Source organism: Petaurus breviceps, unplaced genomic scaffold, assembly GCF_028583685.1.
Source record: "Petaurus breviceps papuanus isolate PSGF00001 unplaced genomic scaffold, PetGlider_PUasm1.0 85516, whole genome shotgun sequence".
NCBI lineage: Eukaryota > Metazoa > Chordata > Mammalia > Diprotodontia > Petauridae > Petaurus > Petaurus breviceps.
In genome coordinates, this window is record NW_027186712.1 from 29,405 (window position 1) to 35,404 (window position 6,000).

The window sequence follows — 6,000 nt, forward strand, 5'->3', positions numbered from 1 at the left end:
ATTTGTCCTTTAAAGTTTGGATTCAGCCAAAGGGCCACCCTTGAGGACCTAGGGGGGCTTTGTTCTGGGAAGTTTGGATTCAGTCAAAGGGATACACTTGAGGACCTGGGGGGGGGGGGCTCTGTTCTGTGAAGTTTGGATTTAAAGGGCTGCCCTTGAGGACCTAGAAGGTATTTGTCTTGTGAAGTTTGGATTCAGTCAAAGGGCCACCCTTGAGGACCTAGAGAGACTTTGTTCTGTGAATTTTGGATTCAAAGGGCTGCCCTTGAGAACCTAGAGGGACTTTGTTCTGTGGAGTTTGGATTTAGTCAAAGGGCCACACTTGAGGACTTAGAGGGCCACATGTGGCCTCGAACCACAGGTTCTCCACCCTGTTCTAGTCTAACATTCCACTGAATCTCCCCTGTAAAGATTTCCCTACATAATATCAATTAAGTGTTATACTTGTACTTCTAGAGTTGCATAGTCTATTTCAATTTAGGCAGCTTTGCTACTAATTTACCCAAAGAACTAAATTCTGTTGAATCATTTCAAACTAGCTTCAGTTCTGCTTATTCTCTAAGAGGCAAAATCACCTTCTACTAAAACAAAATGCAACTATCACCCTCCAGGAAGGGAAGAGATAGTAATGTGTGTTGTTTAATAATCTTCAAAAAATCCACTAAGATATGTTAGCAGTTACAAAAACCTTTAAACCATAATTTGGAAATGTACAATAAAGTTACGACGTTTCAGTTACAATTTTTAGTCTCTAATTCATTTATTACGCCATACATTTCTACAAATTGGGAAAAAAGATTTCACTTCTTTTCTTGTCTGTCTTTATCTCTGCAATCTCTAATCTGGTCAGAGTTGTGAAAGCAGAGAGATAGAATCTCACAGTTCCCTTCCTTATCTCCCACTAAAAGTCTTAAAAAAAATCAGTGAGAGTCCCTGCTTCATAGCTCTTGCTTGGAAAGCTGTTTTAGGTATGAGACTTCACTGGTCTTTCCCACCCATCTAAGTTCCCTTTCTGTTCTGTCTCATGGTAGTTTTTATTGGTGATGAGGTATTCCCCTTCAAAGTTCTCCAAGGTAAACAAAACCTTGTGGGAACTGAAGAACTTCTGAAATGGAAGTTCCATCAAAACCCATAATATTAATAAATGATAATCCACAGGAGAAAACATGCAAACAAACATATCAAAAGTAAGCTATAAGGGGCAGAATCAAGATGGCAGAGTAGAAACAGGACTTATGCAGGGCTCCTGCTCCCACCTCCTCCAATTCATGTAAAAAATTACTCTAAACAAACTTTGGAGCTACAGAACCCACAAAATGACACAGAGAAGCTAATCTCCCACTGAAGACAGTCCAGCAGGATGGCAGGAAGTGGCCAGCGCAGTGCTTTGGGAGCTGAGCCCAGGCCTGTCTGAGCCCAAGGTTTTAGTCTCAGGGTGGCCACAACCAGCCTCCAGCTGGAGGGACTTCAGAACACCAGCAGCTGTGGTGGTTTCCAGAATTATCAACCCACAGGCGCTAAGGACAAAGTGAGAGGTCAGTACAGTGTAGACTTTGGGACCTGGGAGTTTGGGAGTGTGGTCCAGACTTTGCTTCCAGGGCAAGAAGCGGCAGAGGCATGGCGGCCCTGCAGCCACTGCCACATGGCTGCTTCAGAGCTCCGGGCCTGCAGATTGTAGGGGGATCAAGCACCCAGTCTGAGGAGTAATCTCTCTTGCTTTAACCTGCTTGGATCTGAATAACTGTCTGGGGTGGAGGTCCTGGAGTGTGTGAGCAGTGTGCCAGAGCATGTGCAGGCTTCAGAGAGGGCAGCCAACTAATAGCTCCAGCAGCTGAGAAAACCCCAGCAATTTGGGACAAAGCTCCCCACTCTGGTAGCAGAGTTCTACTGTGGCAAAAAGCTCAAAAGTCAAGTAATTGAGTGGCAACTTGAGCAAGCGAGGGAAGCAAGGCAAGCACAGCAGTGTGACTTTGGATTCCTTTATTGGGGACAAAAAGGATCAGGACATGGAACAGGAGGAAGACAACTGAGTCAGAACTCTTGCACCAAAAGCTCCCATCAAAAGAAAAAGTTGCTTACAGGCCATAGAGGAACTTAAGAAGGATTTTGAAAACCAAATAAGAGTAGTGGAGGAAAAATTGGGAAGAGAAATGAGAATGATGCAAGAAAATTATGAAATGAGAGTCAACAACCTGACTGAAGAAAATAACACCTTAAAAAATAGTCTACCTCAAATGGCAAAAGAGGAACCAATGAGGAGAAGAATGCCTTAAAAAGCTGAATTTGCCAGATGGAAAAAGAATCTCAAAAGCTCACTGAGGAGAATCATTGCTTCAGAATTAGATTGGAACAAATGGAAGCTAATGACTTTATGAGAAATCAAGATACTATTAAACAGATCCAAACAAATGGAAAAATAGAAGGCAATGTGAAATATCTCATTGGGAAAACCACTGACCTGGAAAATAGATCCAGGAGAGATAATTTAAAAATTATTGCACTACCTGAAAGCCATGATCAAAAAAAAGAGCCTAGAAATCATCCTCCAAGAAATTCTCAAGGAAAATTGCCCTGATGTTTTAGAACCAGAGGGCAAAATAGAGGTTGAAAGAATCTACTGATCACCTCCTGAAAAATATCCCAAAAAGAAAACTCCTAGGAATATTATAGCCAGGTTCCAGAGTTCCCAGATCAAGGAGAAAATATTACAAGCAGTCAGGAAGACACAATTTGAAAACTGTGGAAACACAATCAGGATGACACAGGATCTGGCAGCTTCTACACTGAGGGATTGAAGGGCTTGGGATATGATATTCCAGAGGTCAAAGGAGCTGGGGTTGAAACCAAGAATCACCTACCCAGCAAAACTGAGTATCATGTTTCAGGGGAAAATATGGTCATTCAATGGAATAGAGAACTTTCAAGCATTCTTGACAAAAAAACCAGAGTTGAATAGAAAATTTGACATTCAGATACAAGAAGCAAGAGAAGCATGAGAAGGTAAACAGGGAAAAGAAATCATAAGGAAAGGGGTGGCTAGGTGGCACCATGAATAGAGTACCAGCCCTGGAGTCAGGAGGACCTGAGTTAACATCCAGCCTCAGACACTTAACACAAAAACTAGCCATGTGACCTTGGGCAAGTCACTTAACCCCAATTGCCCTCCAAAAAGAAAAAAAAAGAAATCATTAGGAACTTATCAAAGTTGAACTACTTACATTCCTACATGGAAAAACGATAATTATAACTTATGAACCTTTTCTCAGTATGAGAATAGTTGAAGGGAATAGAAATGTGTGTGTGTATGTGTGTGTGTGTGTGCATATATATATGTATACATACATATATATGTCTATATAGGAGGGTATATGGGCATATGAATACATGTGAGTGTGTGTATATGTATGTATGGGTATACATAGACAGAGGGTACAAGACCAATTGAACAGTAAGGGATGATACTTAAAAGGTGAAATTAAGAGATGAGAGAGGAATATAATGACAGGAGATAAGAAGAGATAGAATGGGGTAAATTATATCATATAGAAGAGGCAAGGGAAAACTGTTACAATGGAGGGGAAGAACAGGAAGGTAAGAGAGAATGAGTCAACCTTATTCTCATTGAATTGGGCTTAAGGAGGGAATGACATACACACTAAATAGGGTATCTCACCCTATAGGAGAGTAGGGGGGAAAGGGACGAGAGGGGGAGATGATGGAAGGGAGGGAAGGCTGGGGGGAGGGAAGTTGGGAGCACCCATTTTTGAAAAGGGACAGGATCAAAGTAGAGAATAGAACTAGTGGGGGGTGGGATAGGATGGAGGGGGCATATAGTCAGTCTTTCACAATATATCCACTATGGAAATGTTTTGCATAGCTACACATGTAAAACCTACGTTGAATTGCTTATCTTCCCAGTAAGGGTGGGTAATGAGGGAGATAGGAAAAGAATCTGGAATTCAAAGGTTTAAAATCAAATGTTTAAAATATATGTATTAATGTAATGTATTAATGTAAAATATATGTATATTATTATTCTTGTTTTACATGCAACTGGGAAATAAGATATACAAGCCCTGGGGCATAGAGATCCACCGTGCCCAAGGGGGGATGGTGGAAGATAAGGGAGAGAGCAGATTGGGGGAGGGGATATTCAGTGGTATCGCTATTTTGGGGTGGTGGGTAGGGTAAAAACGGGGAGAAAATTTGTAACTCAAAATCTTGTGGAAATGAATGATGTAAACTAAATAATAATAGTAAAGTAAGCTATATACAGGATAAATAGGAAATAATTAACAGAGGGAAGATATTAGAATTAAGAGGGGTTGGGGAACGCTTCCTATAGGAAGTGGGATTTTAGTTGGGACTTACACAGGAAACCAGGGAGGTCAGTAGTCAGAGTAGAGGAGGGAAAGCATTCTGGGCATGGGGGACAGCCTGAGAAAATGCCCAGAGCCAAAAGATGGAGGATCTAGTTCATGGAACAGCCTTTGAACCATTGTCACTGGATTGAAGAGTACATGTTGGGTATTAAGGTATAAGACTGGAAAAGTAGTTGGGGCTAGGTGGTAAAGAGCTTGAATGCCAAACAGAGCATTTTGTATTTGCTCCTGGAGACAAGTTTATTGAGGTGGGGGAGGGAAGTGTGTGACCTGATCAGACTTTTGTTTAAAGAAAATCACTTTGGTAGCTGAATAGAGAGGAAAAAATTTGAGGCAGACAGATTCCCCAGCAGCATTAGTGAGGAGGGTCTGTACCAGGGTGGTGGCAGGGTCAGAAGAGAGGAGGAGAGAGGGGGGGTATATTTGAGGGATATTACAAAGGTGAAAGAGGCAGGCTTTGTCAACAGCTTGGATATGGAGGAATCCAAGATGACTCCTAGATTGTGAGCCTGAAGGAGGCTGGAGCCCTCTACAGTAATGGGGAAGGTAGGAAACAGGAAGGGTTTAGGAGGGAAGATAATGAGTTCTTTTTTAGACATACTGAGTCTACTGGACATCTAATTCAAGATGTCTGAAAGGGAGTTGGAGATGTGAGACTGGAGGTCAGCAGAGAGTTTGGGGCAGGATAGGTAGATGGAAGAATCCTCAGTATAGAGATGGTCATTAAATCCATGGGAGGTGATGAGATCACCAAGTGAAATAGGATAGAGAGAGAAGAGAAGAGGGCCCAGGACAGAACCCTGAGGGACAGCTATGGGTTAGAGGGTGTGATCTGAAGAGAAAGCAGCAAAGGAGACAGGGAAGAAGTGTTCAGGGAGGTAGGAGGAGATACAGGAGAGAATGATGTCACAAAAACTTAGAGAGGAGAAGGTGATGAACAGCTTTAAAGGCTGCAGAGAATTCAAGAAGAATGAGGAATAAGAAAAGGCCATTGGATTTGGCAAAATAAGAGCTCGTTAGTAACTTTGAAGAGAGCACTTTCAGTGGAATGATAAGATTGAAAGACAGACTTTAAAGGGTTAAAAAGAGAGTAAAGGAGAGAAAGTGGAGGCACTTATTGCAGACAATATCTTCAAGAAGCTTAGCTCCAAAGGTAGAAGAGAAATAAGATGATAGTTGGTAGGGATGGAAAGATCAAGTGAGTTTTTTTTCAGGATATGGGAGACATTGTAGGCAGTAGGAAATGAGCCAGCAGAGGTGGGGAGATTAAAAATAAATGAGAGGGTCTCCTCTTCTTTGCCAGCAGCTCTTCTGTCTTTGCCTGTCACCCCCTGAGAATGTACTCCTATCCCGAGTTTATCTCTACTCATGCCTCAATTGAGCAGCTCTCAATTGCTGAGCTGGCCATTATCTGCAGTGATGCTAAGACAGTCAGAAGTTCAGACAGATGAGAACCAAAATCTTGGCAGCATCAGGTCCCCTGACCCCACTTGTCCCCAGATGTGGCTTCCAAACCATATCAAGGGATATAGACACAGCAGACAAGTTCATCAGGGCAAAGGCTGCTACTATGGGGAGTAGGGGTAACTGGCTCCAAAACTGGGATCAGGACCGTATT